Source organism: Simochromis diagramma, unplaced genomic scaffold (assembly GCF_900408965.1).
Source record: "Simochromis diagramma unplaced genomic scaffold, fSimDia1.1 OVJJ01000402.1, whole genome shotgun sequence".
NCBI lineage: Eukaryota > Metazoa > Chordata > Actinopteri > Cichliformes > Cichlidae > Simochromis > Simochromis diagramma.
This window is the reverse complement of record NW_024386972.1, coordinates 58,033-73,614: the sequence shown is the minus strand read 5'-3', so window position 1 is coordinate 73,614 and position 15,582 is coordinate 58,033.

Below are 15,582 nucleotides of genomic sequence, written 5' to 3'. Positions count from 1 at the left end.
AACGAGAAGTCTGGGCTCGGGAGAACCCGAGTGCCCTGGAGGGACTTTCCCTGCCGGATACACGATGGACGGGTGGCAGAGGATCGTGTGCCTGGTGGGACTGTCGATCGAGGACGCTGAAGATATCTACCTATTCGGAACCATGATAACAGGGTTCTTGCTGATCGGAGCTGGCTTGGCCCTAGCTTATCGGAGAATTAAGAGAGCGGAACCGGCTGTTCAAACCCCCACAAGGCTGCCCGCTGGGATTGGAACGACAGGTGCGACTTCTCAGAAAGGGCTCACTGAAGGCAGCATGGTTAAGAGCTTGGAGGCGCTTACGACTGCAGTGAATTCTCAGAATAACACCTTTGGCGAAGGGGCGAAGGACACTGTCTCAGCTGAACTATGGACACGCACACACATACATATACTGATACTGATAAACACTCACTGACGCATCACCCTCCCTATCCAACGCCACCTCCAACGCTTACCTCCCCCATGATGTGGACATCGGGTCAACTGGAGGCGCAGTCGAAGATTGCAGCGGTCCCAGATCAGATGTACACACTGGAACACTTTCCCATGTTGCTGTCTGTGTTTATTGTGTTATGGTGTGTTGATACCTGTGCATTCCTGTATTATCCTTTTGTGTTGCACATTTCGATGTTTTTATTCCTCACTACCTAGCCTGACCTGTCTCCCCAATGTGATGTTTGTAGTGTATGTACGGTCGGCAAGGTCTGTCATCTCGGTTGTGGGCAAAAGACCTGCAACTGACAAATAAAGGCTATCTCATCTCATCTCATCTCATCTCTCATCTCAAAACCTAAGAACAAGAAATACAAAACAAAAACAAAAACACTAGTAAACATGAACCAAGAAGAAACCACAGACTATATAAAAGGACCATGACAAAAGGTCCAAGTTTTTCTAGCTCCTCGAGAATTAAAAATGTACAAAATAACGGAGCGACATTTTTAGGTCCATTCTAAAGTTTTTGCGCTGTGGTGCTAGTGACTGTAAAAAATGCAGAAGTAAGGGCGGACTTGAACAAAGCCTTCGAAGGACCCGCCCTATGCGGACCGGGTAGGTCGGGTCCTTCGAAGCATGCTACCCCTGAATTTGGACACAGCCATTGTGTCAGTTTCCCGCTTTTCCCTTGTCGATGTGTCTCCATGTCTCTGAGAATGCAGACCTTATTACCTCCCCAGAGAACTCACTTCTATCATACTCACTGCCGTGTATATACCCCTTGACGCTAATGCTAGGTTGGCCATGAAAGAACTTTCTGCAGCCATTAACAAACACCAGAATAAACACCCCGAGGCTGCTTTTATTGTTGCTGGCGACTTCAACCACACCAACTTAAAGACAGTCCTCCCCAGATTCCACCAACATGTCTCCTGCCACACCAGAGGAGACAAGACTTTAGACCATGTGTATTCCAACCTGGCTGGAGCCTACAAAGCCACACCCCTCCCCCACATTGGACAATCGGACCATCTCTCCCTGTTCCTCACACCTAGGTATTCACCACTCATCCAACGTGTGAAACCTGCTGTGAGGACAATTAAAGTGTGGCCAGAGGGGACAGACGCAGTGCTCCAGGACAGATTTAAAAACAAAGACTGGAATATGTTCACCCACACAGACCTGGACCAGTACGCCTCATCTGTACTGGATTACATCTCCGAAACCACAGACAGTGTCACCACCCAGAAACGGATCACCATGTACCCCAACCAGAAGCCTTGGATGAACCGGGATGTTCGTCTCCTCCTGAAGGCCCGCAACACTGCCTTTAGGTCAGGAGATGCACACGCCTACAGCACAGCCAGGGCTAATCTAAAGAAGGGCATCAAAAAAGCCAAACACCATTACAAAAAGAAGGTAGAAGAACACTTCTCCAACTCCAACCCCCGACGCATGTGGCAAGGATTCCAGACCATTACAGACTACAGGACCACCAAACCCTCCCCCGCATCCTCTGATGTCTCCTTCCTCAACGAGCTCAACAACTTTTATGCTCGTTTTGAGCGAGGGAACCCCACAACCACAACCAAAGCAGACATGACGCCAGACCACCAACCTCTGACTCTCTCCCCCACCGATGTAGGAGAGGTGCTGAGCAGGATCAATGTCCACAAGGCTGCAGGTCCTGATGGCATCCCCGGGCGTGTTCTCAGAGCATGTTCTGGGGAGCTTGCAGGAGTGCTCACAGACATATTCAATCTGTCCTTGGCCCACGCTGTGGTACCGGCCTGCTTCAAATCCACCTCCATCGTCACAATACCCAAAAACTCCAACCCATCTTGCCTCAATGACTACCGCCCAGTAGCACTCACCCCCATCATCACTAAGTGCTTAGAGCAGCTGGTCCTAGCACACTTCAAATCCTGTCTCCCCCCCACCCTGGACCCCCACCAATTTGCATACCGCCAGAACAGGAGCACAGAGGATGCAGTCTCCATCGCACTGCACTCTGTCCTTTCACACCTGGACAACAACAACACCTACGCCAGAATGCTGTTTATAGACTTCAGTTCAGCATACAATCCACCCCTCAAAACTCATCAGGAAACTGACAGACCTGGGCATGAGTTCCCTCATCTGCAAATGGTTACTGGACTTCCTGACCAACTGCTCCCAACATGTCTGGCTTGATAACCACTGTTCATCTACAATCACGATGAACACCGGTGTACCACAAGGCTGTGTGATGAGCCCTTTCCTCTACTCCCTCTTCACCCACGACTGCAGACCTGCTGATGGTTCCAACACCATCATTAAGTTTGCAGATGACACCACGGTGATTGGCCTCATCAGTGACAACGATGAGGCCGCCTACAGGGAGGAGGTGGATCGTCTGGCTGAGTGGTGCAACAGAAACAACCTGCTGCTTAACACCAAGAAGACCAAGGAGCTCATCGTGGACTACAGGAGGAATGCTGACCCACATCCACCCATCCACATTAAGGGGACGGCTGTGGAGCGCGTGAGCAGCTTCAAGGTCCTGGGAGTCCACATCTCCGAGGATCTCACCTGGATGACCAACTGCTCCAAGCTGGTCAAGAAGGCTCACCAGCGCCTCTTCTTCTTGAGGACTCTGAGGAAGAACCACCTGTCCTCAGACATCCTGGTGAACTTCTATCGTTGCACCATCGAGAGCACCCTGACCAACTGTATAACAGTCTGGTACGGGAACTGCTCTGCCTCGGACCGGAAAGCGTTGCAGAGGGTCGTGAAAACTGCCCAGCGCATCGCCGGAGTACCACTTCCTGCCATAAAAGACATCTACAGGAAGCGGTGTCTGAAAAGGGCTGGGAAAATCATCAAAGACCCCAGTCACCCATCACATGGACTCTTCACCCTCCTGCCCTCTGGGAGGCGCTACAGGAGCCTACGGACTAAGACCACCAGGTACCGGAACAGCTTCTTCCCCACAGCTGTCAGACTCCTGAACTCTGCCTCCCGACATCTGACCCACGTTAACACATGGACTGAACATACACACACCCACAATGGACAACTGTACCCTCAAACACACAATAATAACATGGACTGAACCACCACTCACAACCACTAGCACTTTATATAGCCTCTGTAGGAATTATATCTCACTTATCTTAACTGCACTACTGTATAGCTCTGTGTAAATAATCATTCTGTACATTCAATAATTTTTAATCCTACAACTGTTTACAACTTGCATAGTTCCCATTTCTGTATAGCTGTATATCTCAGATTTCTGTAAAGTTATTTATTTCATATTCTGTATAGTTTTTCATATTTATATCCTGTTCATAGCCTGTACATAGCTTGTACTCACTACAGCCTGTACATACTTATAGTTATAGAATATTCACAACATACTTCATATCGTGTACATTATAACATACCATAATAGACCCATTTCTGTAATATACTCACATATCTATATTATTGCTAATATATATTGTAATATATCTATATCACTAAAGCACTTCTGGATGGATGCAAACTGCATTTCGTTGCCCTGTACCTGTGCATGTGCAATGACAATAAAGTTGAATTCTATTCTAATTCTAATTCAAGTGTTCAGGGATTTCCAGGCATTCCAAGTTTAATATATTTACTTTTTAGTTTTGTTATTGGATATAATAAATCCATGCTTTTTTTTTTTTTTAATCTAGTTTTGCCTCTTGTCTCGTCAGTTCGTGACACACCCATGTTTTGGACTGCATTTGAGGGCCACATCCACATCAACATGACAGGTTTGGGTCCAGAGAGCATTATTTAAACACCAATGCTGATCATGTTCATGCCTGTATAACTACAGTCTACTAATCTTCTGATGGATGCTTTCAGAAGGATAATGTGTTTTCATAATGGGGGTTTCCAGTGGTTAAATCCAGTGGTACTTCCTTGTGCTCTTACCTATGTACCTGCTTTTGATTAGATTTCAGGCATTTGCTGTATTATATATCACATTATGGCACAGTACAGGAAGACAGTAAGCATTGGTTTTCAACTCATCATCAGTGTAGCTCTGAAAGAAGCATCTTTATTCATTTAAAAAATAAAATGAATAGACATTGCATTTTAACCGTTAGGTGTTTGGCCAAATTTAGGCACTGATAAGGGATTTATAAAACTGATTGAATGGCATATTCATTATATTATATTATATGAATATTCATATAATATAATATAATAACTGAATCATCTGAGTTTATTGTTAATTTCAAGTCCTCTGTGAATCCACTCGGGATTAAAGTAATAATGTGATTTATGTGAACAATAGTAGCAGTTGTGATAATTGCATTAAATATTATTGCTCTCTGTGTATCATAATGAATTGTCACAGTTATCATAGTGTGATGGAAATTTTCCGTTCTTCTCAATGAAAGTGTTTAAGTGTTTGTGCATTTGCTTAGTTGTGACACTGCAATGGAAACGTCGACTGAACAGTCTAAAACTAGATGAACTTACTTCAGCCTCAAAAGTAGAACAAAACAACAACTCCTTTTGCAGGTGTTGATAACACCAAGGGCACAAAACAGCATTACCATTGTTCAGTTAGGTTTCATGTCGGGCCAAGTGATGTGTGGTATCAGTTTGTGACTTCCTCCCTTTTCTTGGTAATGCATAAAGGAGAGCTCCACTTCTGTTTCAGACGTTGCATGACGGCACCTCGCTGTGTGTACTCTCTCTCATGTGCATGATAGAGTGTTGACTGCAGCTGACCGGGTCTGCGGACTTTGTTAAAGGTTCCACTTTTCCAGTAAACGAGTGCAGTGGTGGCTGACATTTTAATATGATATATTATTGCACACTATGTATTACAGATATGTAATTTCTTCTTACAGAGAAGCTACATTTTATCATGTCACTAATGATGCATTTCTTTAACTACCAGAAAAATGAGCACAGGTGTGGTTTATGATCAGTATGAACCAACATTTTACCAGAGGAGTCACTCACATGTTCACTGATTGTGAAACGTGACAGCAGAGATGGTACATTGCGTGCAAATAACTTGCTTTCCCTGTGAATCAATGCAAGTAAGCAGTGTTACAACTATAACAAAGCAAAACTTGCCAATTTGGGGTTTTTTTCCACAGCTGACATAGTGGCAGATCATTTCATATTTGGCCAGTCAGGTAGCCAGTGGTTAGATGGGAAACACACACTCAAAATCTCCTTCAGTTATGACGTTATCTACGTACAGTGTTGGGAAGGTTACTTTTAAAATGTATTCCACTACAGATTACAGAATACATGCCCCAAAATGTATTTTGTAACGTATTCCATTACGTTACTCAATGAGAGTAACGTATTCTGAATACTTTGGATTACTTAATATGTTATCATGCTTTTTACAACTACATGAATGTACTATTACTATGTGACTTATTACTTTTACTGAAGGTTATTTACCATACCAATACCAACTAGATTTTAAATCTTAATATAAAATGAGTAACAGTAGGTTGGCATTAGGTAAGGCTGCACTTTTTGCAGCGATCTCCTATAGAAAACTATTCCGCACCTGTAAAACAGGTTCGCGGCTCCGAACCGTAAAGGCGTAAAACCGTAAAAGAGACCTCTGGCTAATACTTCGGGGTTCGTGTCGGGCTCATAGCTGAAAACTAGCTTTACTTTGCCGTCTTGGTCAACTTTGCTAGCGAGAGACAGAGAGAGGCGTTGAAAGGCTGCTCCAACGGAACTTATTGTTTCGGAGGAAAACACGAACACAGTGTACAGTCGAGTCTTAATAGCTTGCTTACAACTTGGCTCGTCAGGCACTCTTTTTGGCTGCAGTGGTTATTATTATATTTACATGCTTCCATCTCCCATTTCTGCTCAGTGACAGCTCGTACTTTTCTACTCTTTTTCTCCCTTCCTGGTGCTCACAGACGCATAACGGGTATGGCAGTCCATTCTCCCTGCAGCACAGACTACACTGCCCATGAGGCTACATTATTTAAGGCAATGCCTGTAACACTCTGCCTATTGCCTTCATATTAAATAATTTTTGTGAATAATTTAAAAAAAATATTTCTTCACGTTATTATGCCGCAAGTAGAGGTGACATGGGCCGCAAGATTGAGACACAGACATTAGAGCCTCTTAATGCATGTTTTGTTTGGGTTTCCACCGGCATGGAAACTAAAAATAGAGAGGGCATAGCCTAACATATGAAACGGGAAAATACTGCCGTGTAATTCATTCATTTCAACAAAGTAACTGTATTCTGAATACCACCTTTTTAAACGGTAACTGTAACGAAATACAGTTACTCATATTTTGTATTTTAAATATGTAACGGCAGTACACGTATTCCGTTATTCCCCAACACTGTCCACGTATGGCTCTGCGACACTTTCTACAATTTATCAACAGTACACAATTTATTTGGGCTGATTGGGACCTGATGAATGTAAAAATATTTTTTATCTTTTTACCTGATTTTGCTCCACATATGAGGACATTCATTTTAAATTTGGATAGAACAGTGGCAGTATAATGTCCTTGTAAGTGGATAGCAGGCCCATGTAGACTAAAATTTAGTACTGTGGTCTAGACAACCCAAAATGTGATGTCCACATATGTGGACGAAGAATTAACCACACATTCACAGGCAACGGGCCCTTTCAGAACAGAAAAATAAAGTGTTAAATGCTGAAAGTCCTGATTTAACACATGGACGGCCTGAGGATAGAAGCTCCCGTTGAGCCTCTCTGTTTTCGCCCGCATGGTGCGGAACTTTCTGCCTGATTGCAGAAGTTGGAACAGTTTATTGCTGGGATGGGATGGGTCCTTCAATATCTGAGCTGCTCTCGACCAGCATCTCCTGGTGTAAATGTCCTGTAGGGAGGGGAGATCAGTCCTGCAGCAGCGTTCTCCTGTATGGATCACTCTCTGAAGAGCTTTTTGGTCCTTAACATAGCTGTTCCCATACCGGGATGTAACGTTCTGTGAGGATGCTCTCCACAGCACCTGTATAGAAAGTCCTGAGGATCACTGGAGAGACCCTGAACTTCCTCAGTTGTCAGAGATGATACAGGCGCTGCCTAGCCTTTTTGGACTGGACCTGAATGTGGGCAGACCATGTCAGGTTTGAGGAGATGTGGACACCAAGATACTTGAAGGACTGCACCCTCTCCACTGGAGCTCCATTAATGACAATGGACAATGTATTCTCTGTGCTTACTCCTTCTGAAGTCCACCACCAGCTCCTTGGTCTTGCCAACGTTCAGCTGGAGGTGGTTATCCTGGCACCACGATGCCAGATTCTTCACTTCGTCCAAGTAGGCCGCCTCATCATTGTTGGAGATGGCGTCCAACAACACTGTGTCATCAGCAAACTTCACAATGGTATTCGAGCCATGCGTGGCCACGCAGTCTGAAGTACAGAAGTTGTAGAGCAGTGATGAGAATACACACGCCTGTGGCGCTCCCGTGTTGATGGCGATGCTGTCGGAGACGCACCTACCCACCCTCCCAACCTGAGTTTTCTAGCTTTCTAGCTGAAGTAGTACGGGACAAATTGCGTTCCCTTTCACCTCAACTTTAAAGTTCGACCTCCTCGGCTGTAATTGGTCCAGCCCAGAGTCAATCATGACCAACTGGCCAATCCATCACCATTCATTTATACCGTTAAAAAAAGAAAAGAAATAAAACCCCATTGGCCCATAAAAACGAAAAATCACGAGCGGCCCGATGGCCAGTCCAGCCCTGGTCTCAGGTTAGTGTGACATCAAGCAGGTGTGACCTCTTAGCAGTGATTGCAAGGTTCTCTACTGTGGTAAGTGTTTGGTGGAGTCTCCCTTTGTAGGTATAGCAGTGTGTTCCATTTGGACTCGTTGGTTTGTTTTTTTAGTTTTTAGTTTCGTTTACACCCCTCCCCCGAAATCCCCTCTCTCTATCTCAGCACTTCAAGTGAGGAATGAGCTTAGCAAGATCAAGGTGCGGAAGGCTGCAGGTCCAGATGGCATCAGCTCCAGGCTCTTGAGGTGCTGCGCAGATGAACTGTGTGGCATTCTAGGATATCTGTTCAACCTGAGCCTGTCGCTGGGGAAAGTTCCACAGCTGTGGAAGACCTCCTGTGTGGTACCGGTACCAAAGACCTCCCATCCCAAGGACCTCAGCAGCTACAGGCCAGTAGCCCTGACATCACATCTGATGAAGACCCTCGAGAGGTTGGTTCTAAACCATCTGCGCCCCCTGGTGAGGTCTTCATTGGATCCGCTGCAGTTTGCTTACCAACCTGGCATCGGGGTGGAGGACGCCATCATCTACCTCCTGCACCGAGCTCCTGGAGCATCTGGAGAAGCCTGGAAGCACTGTGAGGATCATGTTCTTTGATTTCTCCAGTGCTTTCAACACCATCCAGCCACAACTTCTGAGGGACAAGCTGGAGCTATCATGTCCCAGTGGATACTGGACTACCTCACAGGATGCCCACAGTATGTGAGGACACAGGGCTGTGTCACTGATACGCTGGTCTGTAGTATGGGGGCCCCACAGGGAACTGTGCTGGAACCGCTCCTCTTAACCCTCTACACTGCAGACTTCCTCATCAACCCCCCACGCTGCCACCTACAGAAGTTCTCCGACGACTCTGCCATAGTCTGTGTCATCACAGGTGAGGACAACTCAGAGTACAGACAGTGGACTCTGGACTTTGTGGACTGGTGCCAGCAGAACCACCTGCTGATCAACGCCGGGAAAATCATGGAGTTGGTGGTGGACTTCTTGAGGCGCAGACCCACCACACTGACACCGGTGAACATCCAGGGAGTGGACATTGAGATAGTGGACTCATATAGGTACCTGGGTGCACCCTGGACCCAGTGCAGGTGGTGGGAGACAGAAGGACTCTGGCCTAAATAACATCTCTGATGGACAGAGTCTCCCACCCCATGCATGTAAATGTTGCTGAAATGCAGAGCTCCTTCAGTGACAGACTGCTGCATCCTAGATGCATGAAGGAGCATTTGCGCAAGTCTTTCCTCCGTGCAGCTGTCAGACTGTACAATCAAAACTGCTCCCAACAAACATAGATGCTCACATCAGCGCTGTAACTGCACTATTTTATCAACCGATTCACACTATAACCTGGGTTTGCCTCTTATCTGTATTTAATTGTATTTAATTTAATAGCTGTACAGTACTCTGGTAACCATTTTGGTAACCATTGTCCTTGATGTAAATATGTAAATTCTGTTCTGTTCTATTCTATTCTATTCTAGTTTTTTGTGTTTTGTGTGGTGTGCAGTCAGAGCATTTGTCTCGAGGACACTTCCAGGGCTGTCAGGTGAGTACCCAGCTTGCTGAGGGCCTAACCAGGTTACTGGGTTGAGTGTTTAAAGAGCCCGCCACTAACCTGCATGAAGACTAGGGTTATAGTGTAGGTAAGCTGGGGTAGGCAGGTAAGTACTCGGAGATTTCCACTTTAGTGAGGAATATTTGTCTTTAAGGACACTATTTGACCTGGGGCAACACTGTTTTATTGACTGATGTTTTTTCATTTTTTCCCTGCATGAGCCTTGAAGAGTCATGGCAGGTATAGAGGAGTTTGGAAGACATTCCTATTCATGTCTGGGTTTTTTCTCATGGCCGTGTGGCCCGGTTCATGAGGCACAGGGATGATGGTGGATCTCTTGACGCATGTGAGTACCACAGACTTAGCCAGGGACTTGTTGAAAATGAAAGTGAACACACCTGCTAGCTGGTCAGCACAGCAATGCAGCAGACGGCCAGTGATGCCGTATGGTCCTGCCGCTTTCTTTGTGCTCACTCTTCTCAGTGCCGCTCGGACATCGTGCTCTGCAATGCTGATCACCGGTCCCTCTCTGATGACATCGCTGTCCTCAGTTCACAGGTGGTTGTTAGCATTAGCCACCTGGCTAACCTCAAAGCGGGCATAGAACTTGTACAGCTCGTTGGTGAATGCAGAGTCGGCGTGGATCGTCGCAGTGTCCCTGGCTTTATAATCCGTGATTGTGTGTAGTCTGTGCCACATGCTTCGTGTGTTGCCTTGGCGGGAGCAAGACTCCACGCGCTCCTGATACCGGCATTTGGCATGCCTCACCGCACCGCACCCTTATGAGGCCACTTTGTAGGCGCTTACATCGCCAGTGGCGAGACCGGCATTGTAGGTGGCGGTCCTGGAGTTCACTGCAGCGCGGATTGATCTGTAGCGCGGGTAAGTTATGAGGGCTGTGAAGTCAGAAAGAAGGCCATGGAGGACAAACAAGTTAAAGTAGTTCACAACATAAGTTACACAGAGGCTGTCAACACGGTACAGAAGGCAAAGGACGAGACAGGAAAGGTATGAGGTACTGACGATAGGAAAGAGGTACTCAAACCCTGCTGGGAAAAAGAAAGATGGGAAACAAAGAGCTTTGGATGGACTGTGACTAAAAGAGCAATAGAACTTAAAATGGATCAGTTCAACATCAGTCAAAGAGTGCCGTTATCAGCAATACCTCCATGGATACTACCTGATGCCACAGGAAGTATCACATTATTGGAAAAGAAGAACAGGGACAGGGTAGTTAATTTAAACGCACATACAGGACAGGCTTGCATTTCGACCAGTATTATAATTATGTACAAATATATACAAATGCATCAAAGAACACAGCCGGTCAAGCTGGTGTAGCATTTGTTATCCCGGAGTTTAAAGTCAAAATAGGGAAAAGGATCAGTGACGGACTGTCAGTATACACTGGAGAAATGCTCGCAATACTGTTAGCTGTTCACTGGGTAGAAGACATGAGGCCGTTTAAAGCAGTCATCTGTTCAGACAACCTCGTCATTGGCCAGTTTACAGTGTAGCCACTCAGAAAGTAGAGCAGATGTCCTAACAGAGGTTCAGCAAACGCTTTACATAATACACATGATGGGACTTTTGTTTTTTTATGTTTTCTGGCGCAGTATGGAGTCAGAGCAAATGAAATGGCAGATAGAGCTGCAATGGAAGCCACAAAACATGGGGTAGTTGACCTGGGTATTAACTTTTGTCAGACAGAGATAAAGAGTATCATAAGGCAAGAAATGAAGGAAAGATAGCAAAAACAGTGGGAGGAAGGAAAGGAGGAAACGGTGGTTGTATAAAATTCAAAGGAGAGTATGAGAAACGAGAAGCACTGGAAGGAGTAGGTGAGAGGAGGTGGTCATATCTAGAATAAGATTTGAGAAGTGACAGAAGGGAGGTAAGTGACGGAAGTGACGGACAAGGTAAGCGACTCATGTTGTAACTGACATCAGAAATGGCGGAAAATTAAAGCGAATGGTAGTTTAGAATTGAACACATTCCTTTAAGCTTCAGTATTACCAAATACAATTATCTATTGTCTTATAACTAACAATATTTGTCTAAATCATCGCCAACACCCTGGAGAACAACGGGGAGAGTTTAGAGGCTCTCCAAGATTACATTGATCAGTGCTTCCAGGATCTCGTGATGAAGAAGGCCCAGAGTGCATCTTCCCCGGCCAAATCTGAGATGCCGTCGTCGAAAAGATGTTGCCTGGCAGATTCCCCCGGCACAACATCGCCAGCCGGCAAAGATATTGCCGACATACTGGAGTCAATCGACAAACGATTGTCCAGTTTCAATGCAAGGCTGTCCTTGGTGGAGATTCTTCACCGGGAATTTAAATCCTTGCGAGAATCCCTGGAGTTCAGCCAGCAGCAGGTGGAAACGCTCGCTGCTGAAAATGCCACGCTAAGGGAGTCGGTGAAATGTCTCACAGACAATGTTACCCAGCTAAATAGAGAAAATAAAAAAATAAAAGAGACAGTTTGATCTACAAGCTCGTGGCATGCGAGATAATTTTGTATTTTCTGGTATTCCAGAAGCCGCTGGAGAAGACGCAGAGACTATGGTGAAAAGCTTCATCAAAACCCACCTGAAACTGCCGGAGGACGCGGTGAAGAACATCGCCTTTGATAGAGTGCATCGCATCGGCCTCATGCGGGCTGTGACCGGGAGACCACGTCCTATTGTGGCCAAATTCGGCCACTTCAAACAAAAGGAACAGGTGAAAAATCTGCCGCAACTTTAAAAGGAACGGACTTCAGCGTAAACCATCAGTTCCCCAAAGAGATCCTTTAACGACGCAGGGTCCTCTTCCCAATCCGACGCGGCTTCATCCAGAAGGGCTTCCGCGCTGTCATCGCTGTGGGACCGGCTCTACGTGGATGGACAGCTTTACCATGACCCCGGCATCACTCTGTGGCTGTATTAACTTCACACCAGATAAGAATCCGCTACACCCTTTCCCTATCCACTCACACTAACTTTCATTACCATCTGTTTAACTTACCAGTATCAAATCGCATCTTAAGTGTGATTTCATAGCAGAATGAACTCCGTCACTCTCCGTCAATGGTTTAATTGGAATGTTTCCGGGGGTTTTTTTCTTCTCGTTTTTTTCCCCCTCTTTTTCCCCCTCTTGTTTTTATGCTGCTCAACCTTGTCCTTGGTTTCTTTCTTTTTTACTTTCTTTCACTGCTTCGATCACCTGCTTCCAGACTCATGCACAAGAAACAACATCCTTTATTTCGACATTATACGCACAGCACGATCACGCACAATCATGCACTCAACGGCAGCACATTTACATCAGTCAGACAGCACACACAGATGTATAGGATACACACACTTAAGCCAAGTGTACTCATATTAGTAAATATGCACACACACATAGTCAAACTCAGGGAGAATCTCGCCACACATTTTTTTCTCTCTCTCTACTTCTCTTTATTTACGAGCAAGTGATGTATTCTCTCCACCTGTCTAAGTGACACACACAGCGTACACCCCTAGTTACACACAGACATCTATGGGCGCACTAAGGTTTGTTATATGGAATGTAAATTGAGCTGGCTCCAGAGAAAAGAGGTTAAAAATATTTAACCAACTCAAAAAACTACAGGCAGATTTTGTCCTTTTACAAGAGACCCACAGACCTCTTAGAGGTTCAAATGAACTTAAAACACCTGAGTTTTCTAATGTGTTCTCAGCTTGTTATAATTCTAGACAAAGGGGAGTAGCAATTTTAATACATAAAAATATTAATTTCACAGTACTCGATACAGTTATAGATCCAGAGGGCAGATTCTTAATCATTAAACAATCTATACTTGATAAAAAGCTATATATTGTAAGTGTATATGGTCCAAATGTTGATGATCCCTCATTCTTTCACTTTTTTTTCAGTGCACTCTCTGAACAGTTAGATGGCACACTTGTTCTTGGAGGCGACCTCAACCTTGGACTAAATGAAGAAATGGATAGGCTCAATACAGCAGGAACTCAGCGTAATTGGCAGTCCACAAATATGTATATGTCGCCGGAATGGCACCACTTACCTCAACATCCAGTTGTGAAAGCTGCATCAACCTGAGCCAAAAAGTGATCGAGCTGGAACAAAGGATATTCACGCTATACCAAATCCAGGGGGCTGAACGCAAACTTGACACGGTCCTCCTTGGCAAAGCTCAAACCGCCGTTACTAGTGCTGAGCTAGCCGACACAGTGCACCACCCAGCTGTTGTGTCCCAAGATCCCGCCAACAGTCAACCCAGGCTCTCAACTTACTTCGCTGGTGTTTCTGCCACGGACGAGAACTGCTGGTTTCAACTAGGGGCCAGACCCAAGGCTCTGGTCAGCTCCACTCCATTCCAACCAGCGCCATGGACCGTGGTTGAGATGCGCGGTGGCTGCAGAGGGGCCAGGAGGATCCGTCTCTCGCACCCTCACCTCTCCGGTGCGGTAGTGCTGGAGAATAAATTCAATGCCCTGGATCCTGTGGACTTTCCTCCTCTGGCCGCTAGCCCTCGCCATCCCGCTGTATCGCTACTTAAAATGTACAATAATACATTAAGGAATTCAAGAAATTCATACTTCGCCAAAATAATCAGTAATAACAAAAATAATCCCAAGGTCCTCTTTCCCACCATAGATTATTTATTTAACCCTGATTTTAACAGCTCCCAAAGAACCCTCACAGACTCACTCTGTGAGCAGTTTGCAGACCACTTCAGTGCCATCAGATCTGATATTTTATCTTCTTGTGATATGATTTTAATGGTTTAAACAGGTGGGAAAAAAATGCACTTTTTTTCATAATCAAACATTTTTACGTATCTCATGTACTTGTACATGTACTAATATTAAGCAAAATAGTAAACAATGCCTAGCATAAACCTAGGAAAATGTAATCTAATACTCCATCACAGGATACTCAGAGAAGAATGACGTCAGTTACCATTACCGTGGTTAATAGTCACGCAGTAACTTTAACAACCTGTCACAAAACGAGTACCAAAAATCAAACCCATGTGCAGGAAACCCAAAGCGGAGGCTGAGGAAAGGTTTATTAACTAGTTTATTAACTAGCACAAAAATGACGTTTACGATAGTACTTGACTTAAGGCTTGACACATGGGGCGTGAGGGTCTTGGCCAGGTGAGAGGGATAAGGAAGGGTACAGGTCCAAGAAAGCAACGGCAGCTGGCTGGTGATTAGGTACGTACTGGAAGAGAGGAGAGCGGTGTTAGAGCGGTAGCCAATGATGAGTTCTGGAGAGAGTGGAAGCTATGAAAATCTTCGTCTTACTGTGCAGGTGGGAGATGGAAGCGTCGAAGGAGAGGTGGTGCGGTTCAGGTGGGTTTGGTGGTGTGTGGCAGCTGTCCTGAGCGGTGAAGGTCCAGAGGTGGTGTAAGGGCAGGAGGGCAGGCAGGTGAGGCAAGGAGATGATTCTGAAAGCAGCCGGGTTAACCAGATTTCCAAGACGAGTGGTTCAGTGCGATGGAATTTCCAGGAGTAACTAGAACACAAGACTGCAAGCTTAGTAGAGCACTTGAGATTCATAGACATGAAGCATGAGGCCTGGTTACCAACATAGGGTAGTTGACGAACTGGCGAGGAAGCAGTGTCAGCAAGCAGCTTAAATCTCCAACCTGATTGCCTCAATCAGCTTCAGGTGAGGGAGGCTGTAGGCCCTGCCCATGGGTGGATACCAGAGAGGTCCAGACCTTCAGTGGAATTTTACAGCCACTCACCCAGACCATGACACAACCACAGATACAGATCTT